The following is a 13,347-nucleotide window of genomic DNA, read 5'->3' as shown; positions in this document are numbered from 1 at the left end:
TCGTTATAGGGTGGTTGTGTACACACACTGCCAACACACATTTCAGTTCAAACAACTTGTAAAAGTGCATGTAGCATCCTATGACCCATTTAAGGAAGCTCACTAGGTTTTGGAACACATCCACAATCCCTGTCTTGCCCTTTCAGTCACAAGTGGTGATGTCTCTTAACTAAACAATGACGCAGTATAGTATGCTAGTTATGCTAGTAGGCAGACACTGACTATACATGATGACTATGGCCTTATGATACAATGGCCTTTTTGTGCGAATTCAAAGCAGAGCTAAGGGGTTTGTGGAGATTTCATTCAGTGCAAATGCTTTCCATGAATGAATGAAACAATGAGAGCTTATTCCAGTCGAGATGCTTTGGCCCACTGCCTCAAATAAGATGTTAAACCATTCAAAATGATTAAAGTAAATCTTTATTATTTTCTTGCTGGAAATATGGAAATTAGGAAGTGAAGAACATGTAAATGAGGTCTTTACATTGACATTTGAAGGGGAAAAGATTATTTATTTTTGAAGAATATCGTCAAAATCTTGCACATCAAATCAAATAAGGTTCCATTAATGTTGCTGTGTCAGTCAGGACTATTCGTTTTAATATGTTTTTGACAGTTTATTATATATAAGTGACTCCAGGGACAAGTAAAAGCAAAAAGCCTCTGTAAATCCTCCCAGGATCTGTTTGTCTTAGGCGATCTGTCAGACGTGGCATCACATGTTCTCACGCTGACCTCCGTATGTGGTGACATCAAATATAGATTTGCCATCATCCACTGAGAGAGGATCTGAGATGACAGTTAAGCCTGAGATGGCATCGAATGCCATCTGACATCCTCGCAGGTTGTTCACGCTTTCTAAGAGCATCAGGGGCTAATGAACTGTTGGCATCACCGCGAGGAGGAATCCGTCTCAAGCTGCCCTAATTCCCTCAGCGCCTTTGAGTTTATGTCTCGGGACAGAGTGCTGCTGGACATTAGGTGACTTTTTTTGGAATAAAAAACACTGAGATGTTGATATCATATTGTAAAATGAATACTTTTAGCTCTAAATGTGTTGTAAAACGGCACACTTGTGACCTCACATCAATTAGAATTCTGTGCTATCTCAGAATTTTTGTTGTGATCTAATTAAAAAAAAAAAAAAAAAAAAAAAAAAAAAGTCCTGCCGTTGCGATATGTGGAAAAGGCAAGTTGGCCTCGGATAATTTAAAATAAATAAATATTTATATTATTTCTTAAATTAAAAGGCACCGCAATTGAAATGGCACCTGCTCGACTCTATTCGATGTCAAATACCCAAGTGTCTATGGCATTTCAAGGCAATAGATTCAGAGCCACATGCATAAATTCTTACTGCGTCATCAAACAAAGGACGATTAAAACATAACGATGATAGCAAATAAAATCGACAATAAAAAAGAAACGATGTAAACATACCTACTGCATTGACAGGAGGAGGAGTGTATCAGTACATTCACATCTAACAAAATATCCGTTTTATTACTTTGGCCATAACAGGGAAAAAAAAATCTAAAATATTCCAGGAGTGAGACGAAAATAATAATCGGAATAATATCCGGAAAGAAAAATAATAGCAGTAATCCACCGATGGCTATTTTAATGGAGAGAGAGAGTGTGAGAAGAGCCCAGCAGAGCGCACTACAAATGGAGGACCGCTATGGCTGCCAGTGCAAGGCAGGGAAAACAACGACTGGCCACTCTATGCACACACCGGATCCGTTTTCGACGAAACAAAGTCGCAAAACGCGCGCATTAACGTCTCTACAGTCCAAAACGTAATAAAGCGAACTATTTCGCGCGATTACGGTGCCACGGGAGGCACTCAAAGTTCACCAAAGTTGAGATACAAGTGCTTTCGAGAGCCCTGCGAGGCTCAACGCTCTCCCCTTCCCAAGGTTCATCCGCCATCTAAAGCTCCTTCCCAGCTCTGAGAGCTTAGCCTTTGATTGACGTTCTCTCCATTTACCCAGGGCTCAGGTGATGCACGAAAGTCCCACCCCTTTAATTTCAAATAAAAACTAGTTTTAAAGATAAATTAAATGCTCAAGTTAATTTTACCCTACAGGGATAGTAGTTGAACAACTGATTAGTGGTTATGAAGGGCAGTAGTGGTCTTTATGTTAATAAAATTATTTCTTTAAGCCTTCACTTCCTGCATAGACAGGAAATGAGACAACAGACTGCCATTTTGCTCCAAAACGTAATAAAGCGAACTATTTCGCGCGATTACGGTGCCACGGGAGGCACTCAAAGTTCACCAAAGTTGAGATACAAGTGCTTTCGAGAGCCCTGCAAGGCTCAACGCTCTCCCCTTCCCAAGGTTCATCCGCCATCTAAAGCTCCTTCCCAGCTCTGAGAGCTTAGCCTTTGATTGACGTTCTCTCCATTTACCCAGGGCTCAGGTGATGCACGAAAGTCCCACCCCTTTAATTTCAAATAAAAACTAGTTTTAAAGATAAATTAAATGCTCAAGTTAATTTTACCCTACAGGGATAGTAGTTGAACAACTGATTAGTGGTTATGAAGGGCAGTAGTGGTCTTTATGTTAATAAAATTATTTCTTTAAGCCTTCACTTCCTGCAGACAGGAAATGAGACAACAGACTGCCATTTTGCAGCGAGTGCTGGACTACACTGGACACCATTTTAGACCACTTAATTGTAACCATTTTTCACCCGCTCGGTATATGTAATGTACTTGGCAAACGTGATATTTGAAAGAGGAAAGTTGCGTGCACCAAAGCTTGCAGAATGGCCCCTGTGAGCAAATGAGTTATTTTAATTCAGTAAGAAATTAATGGGTGGAGTAAATTAAACAAAAATAATTTGCGAAATCCTCATAATTATGGAATACAACATATGAATAAAAAAAATTAATAAAATCAAAATAAAATCAACCGTTAGGGGCAGTTAAAATGACACAAACCCTTTAATGATTGAAAATATCACCTAGCTTGTCAGTTAATAATTCATAGTTTAAGTAAATAACATAGCAGACCTGTATTTTTTAAAAAATAAGAAAATAAAACCTTAAACCTGGACAAGCGGTGTTAAACTTCGACATAAACCGCAAAGTAAATCTTTTGCGAAATGTCATTTATATTCTCCATCCAATAAGAGCAACTCGATATTGTTCAATCACGAAATTATTTTTTATTTTAAAAAGGCAAATAAGCATTTTTTAAATTTAAAATACAGGCATTTCATCAAAACAACAATGCAGTAAAATATGTAAAAATAGGCTACATACAATTGTTGAGCACATTAGCGAATGAATTAAAATATCACAGCAAATCACAAACAAATAAAATGTCTCTTTCCCAATCCAAAAGCAAAATATGAGCCGCCATCTTCCTCATTAAGCAGTAGTGTCCACTTGACTGTCCAGAATTGGTTCTTAATGAAATCAAAAAGGAGAAGGGAAAACATTTAAACCCCAAATGTATTCTTAAAGATGTGATAACAGCTTTTCATATAAACTGTAACGTACAGCTATGGTGTAGCTATGAACAAAAATTATTTTATCAGTACCCCCTTTTGTATAGTTCTCTAACTAACGATTATCAAGTTTAAGACAATGGTCAATCTCCCAAGGTGATCAATTAAGGCAACTTCAAAATTAACATGCACAACTTGTCCATTCAATAATTGTAGCATAATAACAAGACAATAACAACAAAGTGCATTATTTTTCATATATTGATGGTAAGATAATAACAGAACAATGCTACATAGTTGCCGCAGCTATAGCATGATTTTGTTACATTCACCTACAGATGTAGGTGCAAAAAACTCTATTCACACTATTTCAGAAGCATAAAATCACAAGAAACAACACTACAAAAACTACCAAAAAATCTATAATACCTGGATTTGGTTCACTTCTAAGTTTACTTTTTACATTGCTACTCAGAAAGTAGCTTTATGATAGACCCAAAGTTTAAATGATCACAACACAAATACGCATTTTGAAATCCTGTAGTGTTACAACATATGTCTGTCATTAGCTATTAATTTCTCGGAATGTGCTTCAAAAAAGGTAACTTTATTCCAATCTTTGTAATAATAGTCACTGATACAAGAACAAAGATGTATCCAATAGTTATTGATACAAGAACAAAGATGTATCCAAGTTAAAAGTCAGAGTTGAAAAGCATTGAAATAAGTGAAAAACAAGTGAGAACTTCAATTATTGAAGTTTATTAAATTATTTTAATGTGTCGGTCCTTGTGATAATGTTATTACAATGTGTAACTTTGGCCAATATTAAAAATGTATTTAAGGAATTTATTGAAAAAACAAACAAAAAAAAAAACAGTAAACCTGTTACATTTATGTAATTCGGAGGTTTTAGGCTGCAGAGCCTTCATTTTTATATATACATAAAGTGTCACAAAACTGTCCTTGTGATAATGTTATTACAATGTGTAACTTTGGCCAATATTAAGATATACAGAATTTTTATATATATATATATATATATATATATATATATATATATATAAAAAAAGTGTCACGAAGTGGCTTAATAACCATTAAAAATTAGAAGTGACACTGCAAAGGGTCCATTCATAAACAGAGAAATTTGCATGCAGATGTGTATAAGTACAAATATAAAAGGGACAACAAGTTGTCCCATATGTTATAAAGAAAAGAAAAAAATCCCCAAAGAAAAAAAGGCCTGGTATGAAGTACGTTTAATAAAAGTCAGGCTTCAGAAAAGTGATTAAAAATACTTCAAGTCACAGCTCTCAATAAACATGGCATTTGCTTACTGAAAATGTCAATAGCTTTATTCTCAAGTTAAGATCATTTTTCTTCTAAACTGTTTGAATCCCTTTTCATCAACCATGTCATTACAATAATTAGGTGGCAGCTCAAATTAAACTGTGTCTTAATATGAAGCAAATGGAATAATTCACTGGAATAGGCACATTGTTTAATGTGCAATAGCAACAGACCATGTTTTCTGGTCTGTCCCTGTCTGGATACCTATCCCAAAATCAAAAGCAGAAAAGTTTCAGCGATCACACAACACACAAGGGAAATGGAAATGTTGCGGTGTATTCCAGTATAAAAGTGGCACTAGCGCAAGTGATAGTGAAATCTTCAATGCATAATGAAGTATACAATAGCCAGTGAAAACAAAAAGAGGCCATTAGTGGCAGAGAATCAAGAAAGATGTGTAAAACAAGTCACACAAAAGCAGAACTGGCTCCACAAGAAACGAGTCACTTTTCTGAAGAAAGGTTTCCACTGAAAACAAGATGAAGTGAAGACAGCACCCAAGCATGCTCAGGTACTGAAGACAAGTAAATGTAAAAAGTGTGGTCATCAATACAAATTGAAAAAGCTGAACATTTACACTTTTCCAAGCTGAACTCGAAGCTATTCTTGACCTCATTTTATTAGGCTTTGAATTTGTTCTTTACCTTTTGTAAAACTGGAGAACTGCAGAAATTCTAAATTAATTATTTTGACAAAACTTCCATTTCATGCCGTTTACTGACTACTACATTTGCTGGGCTAAAATACCTTAACCGTGGGACCTAAATGTAGCTAAAATGACAGACATATGGAGTAAAACCTTAATAATACAAATAACACTGTGAGGACTTACAGAGCAGTCTTCTGTTCCTTGAAACTTTACTGAAGCATCCTCTTCAGGCAAACGTCATCTGCAGGGAGAAAGACAATCGGTGAGATCAGAAGTATAAAACATAATACTGTCAGTTGAGAACACATGAGCTGTTCTCAACTCAAGTTAGAGTCACATTGCCCAATGATTAATTCAACTGATGCTGCTTCATGCAAAAGTCACTGCCGTGATGTTCGGATGTTCTGATTGGTTGTTAAGAGTATTACTATGCAGTTGGTTGTGACTTGATTACTAGCGCCCAGTAAACAAGTCACAAGGTTCCATGCCCACAATACTGTGATCCCTATATATCATTTATGAATTTTTAAAGTGTAAGGGACATTCAAAATTTGCCAGATGAAATTCTTGTGCCTGATTATTTAGAAAATAATAACAGCTCTCCTTTTTCTCATTTGGAGCACAACCAGTGCACGGTGAATTACTCACTGAAATGTAATACTTAAAATGAGCAATAATTACAGTAATGTTTGCTTTGGGAGTCATAAATAAAAGCTATCACTAATTAGACTCCATTACCCTGGCTGCAATGAAGTAGCTAACTTGCTATTAGAAACCACAGTTTGAGCAGGAATTGCAGTGCTATTACTGCAAGCTCAAACAGTAGATCCTTGCACTAGGTAAGGTTGTGGGTTCAATTCCCAGGGAATCAATGAACTGACAACTGGTGAATTTAAGTTTCTGGTTGCAAGTTTCATAAACTGAAGTAAGAACTAAAAGGTATTGCAAAGTGCTCAATAAATGAGCTTAAGGTATGCTGGCAAATTTAAAATAATAATAATAATTGGTTTTCAAGTAAAACAACAACAAACCTAAATGTAACTGGAGTGACAATTACTTTAAATTAATTACGTTTTATTGTAAACATAAAATTTGTTGCAAGGTCACGTGTCCTTTATTAATTTTTTTCGTTTGCTGCATTAAAGCGGTTCATACTAGGGATGCTGATGTGTTCTCAGGGATGAAATATAAATAACTTATTGTAATTGAATGAATAATTTAGACAATTTAAATTAATTCAATTAGTAAAAGTCGCAATGTTCCAGCTATTAATGGTGCAATGAAAAGCAAATTATGCCATTAGGTATATTTTGTAATGTGACAAACCATTTTTCCACACTATTCCCAAACAACATTGTGCAATAATGTTGCCTTTAGTATTTTTCTATTAATAAATGCATTTTTTCTGTCTGTATTTCATCGCTAAAGATGGATGTAAGTTAAAATGTTCATAGCTAGTACCATATAGAATGTTGCTGTCACATTACCAGATGGTATGGCTACCATAGCAAACTCAGGATCTTTATTTTTTTTTTATTTAAAATATCTTGAAAACATATGCGGTTTAGAATTTATTGTAGCTGACTGCATTTAGAATAAAAGCATTATTGTCGATTTGCTTAAATTATGTACAAATTACTGTAAAGTAAAACTGAAGCAAATTTGAAGCTTTTTCAAAGCATATACCACTTAACTATAAAGTAGCTAAAATATAAACTGTATGACGTTCAAGAAAAGATAAGAATTAGTTTAGGCTTCTACAATGCTTCTTTAAGTGCAATACTTACAGCGAAAATCCTTTTCCTCATCTTTCTTTGACGTTTGGCAGATCAGGAACCTTTAACAACAAAAAGATTCTTCGTTAAATCAAAAATTCATCTTACAATTTGATTTAGAGCACAACCTAGTGGTAGTCAGTGATAAAGTAAATAAAAGGCAAAACATTGCTTAAATGTAATGTACAAAGTACAGCAGTTTTTTTTTTTTTACATTGCATTATTCAACATTACGTTATCAACACGTACATTTACATGATATGAGACTGAACGAACCGCCATCTTTCATCCAGTTGTTCTGATTCCTGTACACAAAAAAAAAAATAGACAATTAGTATTGCATTCTCATTTACATAGTAACGCTCACTTCAGCGTCAAAATGTTCAAAAGAAATATTTATTTCAGTCATGCGGTTTGTCTATATGAAATACAATTTATTTAGCTAATGTCCAAGTAAATGGAAAGTACTACTGTTTAAAATCTACTTCATGAACATAACGTGACAATACACCACACACAGAAGAATATACATATAGAAGAAACCTCTTTGATATAGAAACATCACTGATGGCTCATGTTTTATTTTTATTTATTCTTACATGCAACATTTGTAGCAACCATTGTTTTCTGAATAACAGTTTATTCTATATACATATTTAGCAAAGACCTCATGATATTTCAAAGTTAACATTTTGCACTTTAAATAAAGACTTATTAACGAGCATTACTTTCTATGTTATGTTTCCATGATATTGTGGCAAAAACCAGAGGGAAAAAGAAATTCCAGGTTTAATGTGACTTTTTTATACTGATCAATAATTTTTGCACAATTTTAAGGCATTTAATATTTAAAACCGTACTAATCAGGTAAAAATGTACTTCACATAAATCTCTAATCAAAAAGGAAAAACTGAAATTAAGAAACAAGTTTCTAATTTTTTTTTTAAATATATAAAGTCTTCTTGTGGACCACAATGGGTTAAAAGCCAACACCCTATTATTTAATGTAGAAAAATACAGCATAAATGTTTTTCAAAACACAAGAAATACAAGTGGGTACCTTTAAGTTCATTACCAAGTGGAAAAGAACCATCAAATTAGCAAAAGTTTAACAATTACATTTTATGCAGATAACAATAAAATCCTAAAATAAAGTAAAACATCAAAATTATGTGCAAAATCCTATGATAAAATGACATATTCACAATGTTCTCTTAAGAAGTTCAAAACAACGTACATCAGGAAAAAATAAAAATATTTTCCAGTAATTAAGACACAATAAATGCATTAAAATGTTCAATAAAATTGTTTATTCAAAGAAAACATTTGAAATCAACAAAATACACTCAAAATGTTGATAATGGAAATGGAACGTCCAAAATTGCATTATTACAACAAAGTTTCAATTTAATATATTTTTTTCCGCTTTCAATGTTACAAGGACATTATGTCCTCTCAAGGACAAAGCGAATTTAAAATGCGTAGACAGTTAAATCCTTGTTTCTCTTCGTTGCTGTCAGCTGAAATCTTCACAGTTTTCCTGCAACATATCCATGCATTGTTTTCCTAACATTTTCGCGATGTTTTTGCCATAAAATCGTCGATTAAATCGACGGAATGCTATTTTTCAGTACTTGGCAATGGCCCCATCATGGCCATTTTACAACACCTCGTCGAACCCTCTCCTTTTCCACCATATTGGTGCGTCTGTAGAACTCGCTCAAACACGTCTATAAATTATAATCTGTAATGAAATCTTACCATGTTCCCACCGTTGCGATCTGCTCTTTCATCTGAACGGGTCGACGACATTCTCGTCGTTAATATTCTTCGTTTTAATGAGATCTTGTCGCACCGCCATCTTCGCCGTCTGTTCTCTCCCGTCTGCGCTCCTCGTCCTCTCTGCCAGCGCTGTTATACTGATCGGGTGGACAGCCCTGAGCTTCAGCGTAAGCAGAGACCACGTCCTCTCACTGCAGCATTCTGGGTAGAAGAAACGCAGCATCCATGATTGTTCTTCTTGTACGATTTTATGGCGGTTGACAAGCCAACTTATGGTGTATTACCGCCACGCATCCATGATTGTATCTGTAAACTAACGTTTAATTGATTTCGGTGACCGTAAAAAACTTTTTACACTGGAATATTTGTACTTTTTACACTGGAATATTGACAACACTATAATTTAACCACAAATGCTGACGATACAACAACAAAGCGTTCCCAAAGAACCACTTACCTTACTGTACCACTTATATAAAGCTTTGGCATTTATATAACAACGCAAAACAAAAGAGCTCCTCAGTCTGTAGTTCTAAAATCAAGAAGAGAATTTGCATTTTTTGGAACCATGTTTTCTGATTGTACATTTCTTTTGTTTTTGATTTACACAAATCCAAATTTGATTTATGCGTCAGTGGTTAACATTAGGCTAGCTACTTGAAGGGAACAGAAGATAAATTACACAGTAATACCTCAAAAAGTGATTTTTAAATATTTATTTTTATTATCTTTTTTGTTTATTATTATTATTATTTGCTAACACCAGCATGTGATAGATTAAAAGCAATTGCATTTTAAACAAATATTTGTAATATATATGAAACTCCCAACCTAATCTCATCACAATGTGATTTGTATAAAAACAATGTGCTCTCCGTGCTCTTCTTAATTTTGTTTCATCTGAATGTCAACATTTGTAAGATTAAGTCAGTCAAAACAAGTTTTGAGGTTAATTGATCTAATTTTGTGTCTTCAAAATAGTCTGTGGCCTATTCTGTGTTATGTTGAATTTCATAATCTTGTCTGTTTGTTAATAAGGGATTTGTGAAGACAGAAATTTGGCCCAGAAGGCTCAGAGTGCCATGTTACTGTTATTATTTTTTATTTAATACGCAGTGTTATTATTCAGTAATTCCGTGAGTTGTACATTTCAGACATCTTCACTATTCATTAAAACCTATAGGCTAACTGAGCAAAAATTATTCTATTTGAATTTGTGTTACTATTATGACATCTTTAATTTAAAAAAAAAGAATCAATCAAATTAATTCTTTAAAGGGGTCATATGATGCTGCTAAAAAGAACATTATTTTGTGTATTTGGTGTAATGAAATGTGTTTATGGCGACGAGACAAAAACATTAAAACCCATTATAAACGAGGCATTTGTTGCATCCAGTGGGGACATAATTGCGGATTATAATGACTTATACTGTCTTTTTACACGCTGCGTTGCTTTTTACGGTGGGCTAGAGTGAGCGGAGCTTGTAACACTTCAAAGAGAAAGGAAACATTTAAATCGCATCATATGACCCCTTTAACTAAATAGTCAAAACAGTAGATTTGATTATTTTGCAATTTTACATTATTTTATTTGATATTAATTGTATATGAATTTATATTATAGTTACATATACAGTGGGTACGGAAAGTATTCAGACCCCCTTCAATTTTTTTAGCAAACGGCTGCAATATAACAAAGAGTGAAAAATTTAAGGGGGTCTGAATACTTTCCGTACCCACTGTAATATAAATAACATTATCAATGCAACAGTCACCAAGAAAAAACAGGTTTCATGTTTGCAACAGCCCAAATAAGACACATTGGATTAATGCTATTGCAGTATGAATAACATATTGATCGAAAACTCATCTGCATGAGTTTTTTTAAATATTTATAACCTTTAATTTATGAACAAGTAGCCGATGTGTTCAGTAGCAGAAGCTCAGCTCTGTCAAGGGCTCATTTCTGTCTTCTCCAACAGCTAGTCTGCATACTGCAGTTGGTTACTAAGCAACTGTAACTAGATCATTCCCCTCCCCCTTCTTCTCTAAAGTCATGCCACGTAGGCACTGGCAAATGCACCAGGTGGACTGTTCATGGAAGGCAGAGGCCTCGAGCTGAACTCTATTGATTATTTGTGTACAACCAAGACTAGAATTATATATAAATTAGCCAAATATAAATAGAATGTGGCATCAAAGCCAAGATGCTATTATGTCTGTACTTTTCTGAAATAAATAATAAATAAATGATAATGTGATATTATGGCCCCTAATATCAGCACACAAATTTGGATGCACATGACAGTGTAGTACAGAATAAAACAAAGATGTTAAATAAAATATTGGCTGGTCTGAAAAATACACAGATATCTAGGAGCCCACTTGTGGCCTTATGAATATATTTTTAGTCTGTGGATCTAAAGAAAGTTACAGTTCTTCCAAGGTAATGTATGCTTGAGAGTTGACTTATAAACATTAAATCTGTGCTTATGTTAGTACACACACACACACACACACTTTATATATATATATATATATATATATATATATATATATACACACATATATTTGTCACAGGTATACCCTAGTGAAAATTAAATATACTAAAATGTATTTGAAATACATTTATTTCATACTAAGTATACTACAAATATATTTACATATGTACTTAATAAAAATACCCTGCAATTGTACTTTTGGTATACTAAACTTGTATACTTAAAGTCTGCTAAATTGGAACAACTAATTTTGTGCGGAAGTAGTGCTGAAGTCCAACTGAAGACATACTGAAGTATATGTAATTGTTCTAAAGTGGAACTATTGCAAGTATACTTTAGGTACACTTTAAATATCTTGCATTTAAAGACTGATATTATTCAAAGATCATACAATCCTCAACAATAGTGACATTAAAACACATTTTAGGCTTAATATTAAGAAATGTGCATTGTGCACAAGTATTACTCCAAATAAAGTTTAATTATATTTTTTTTATATCAGTAAGTCTCGAGTGATATGTCAGTAAATATGTTAACAGATTTGAACTATACTTAGTATGAAATAAATGAACATAAATCTAAGAATAAATCCAGAAGAACTTTATCAATGTCAAGGAAGAAACCTACCTACAAAGCTACTGTTTTAGGCACTTGTGTAAAATGCTGTAAAGTGGGGATGCTGTCAAAAATAATGTCATAAATAGAGTTTATTTATCAATTAACTTCTAACAAATCAACATTTGGTGTGTCTCAGACTGGATGATAATGAGATCAGATCTCTGTGTCAGACTCCTTGTGCATACAAAAATCTCAATGGATCATTAAAATTAATGGTAAAAGGAGTGTTTGATCATGTAAACTTCTATTTCCTACTGACACACTACAGCAAAAGATAGAAATAACTGCCTTAAAACCATTTTCTTTGTCAGGATGGAACACAGGAAAGCCAAAGCCTAATCCAAGAATAACCCATTTCCTTTACTTATAACCTTAAGAGGTCAAATCATGCATTTATTCTTTTGAGGTCCACTTATAAGTTGTTGTTTTTTTTACAATATAAACAGTCTCATTATTTTTTTTCATGACCGTTTTCCACTCTCTCTCAAATTAAGCAGGCTGTTTTTGTGCTGCAGGGTACATTTAATGCTCCCTTATTTTAGGAACAGAGATTCTCTCGGATAAGATGAGGCTTTCAGGTTTTCTGTTGCGGTTAAACAGTACTTAATGAATAATTCTTCAACACAAGCCGCTTTGTAAAGTCTATATCACACTGATTTTTAAAATAATGTGTGTTCCTTGCACAAACTGTTCAAATTGGTTGAAATAATTCAAAAATAAACTTTACCCACCTGTAGCTATCTAACATTGGCAAGTTAATACTTCAACTATTAACTATTCTAACAATTCAATACTTCAACACCGTGAAGGGTGACCATACGGACAATTTTTTCGGGACGCACCGGCCCTTGCCAGGATTTCTAATTGTCTAAAATAACCAGGTTTTGGCTGTTAGCACTGAGCAGATCGATCGCTGTATGACATTATTTCACGAGAGCTATAGAGAGCAGAGCAGACGGCTCCTTATGCGTTCAAATCGCTCTCGCCGTACTTTGGTGTCATACAATGATCGGTGCCCAGCGATTCGTCGAACGAACGAACGAACGAACAAACACGTGCGCGTATTTGCATCGCTTTGATCGTTGTCACCTTCTCACACGCGACGCGCTACGATTGGTCGATTATGTACGATACCTGCATGTTATTGGTCAAACTACTTTGGATGTTTTAGGCAATATAAAAATCATGGCCAGGACGTGTCCCGTA

The 13,347-nt window shown here is 34.2% G+C and overlaps 1 long non-coding RNA gene across 1 annotated transcript; it reads right to left on the bottom strand.

Annotated features, from left to right (window-relative positions):
- Nucleotides 1-3,216: 3,216 nt before the first annotated feature.
- On the bottom strand, nt 3,217-9,244 carry LOC107693035 (uncharacterized). The gene is made up of 5 exons (XR_001634703.1): nt 9,000-9,244; nt 7,488-7,543; nt 7,251-7,300; nt 5,647-5,704; nt 3,217-3,422 (listed from the first exon to the last, which is right to left on the bottom strand). It is a non-coding gene; the product is annotated as an uncharacterized LOC107693035 (long non-coding RNA).
- Between the last annotated feature and the right edge of the window lie 4,103 nt (nt 9,245-13,347).

Source organism: Sinocyclocheilus anshuiensis, unplaced genomic scaffold (genome assembly GCF_001515605.1).
Source record: "Sinocyclocheilus anshuiensis isolate Anshui unplaced genomic scaffold, SAMN03320099.WGS_v1.1 scaffold959, whole genome shotgun sequence".
NCBI classification, from domain to species: Eukaryota; Metazoa; Chordata; class Actinopteri; order Cypriniformes; family Cyprinidae; genus Sinocyclocheilus; species Sinocyclocheilus anshuiensis.
Note: the sequence above shows the minus strand (reverse complement) of the source record. Positions and strands in the feature narration are given on the sequence as shown.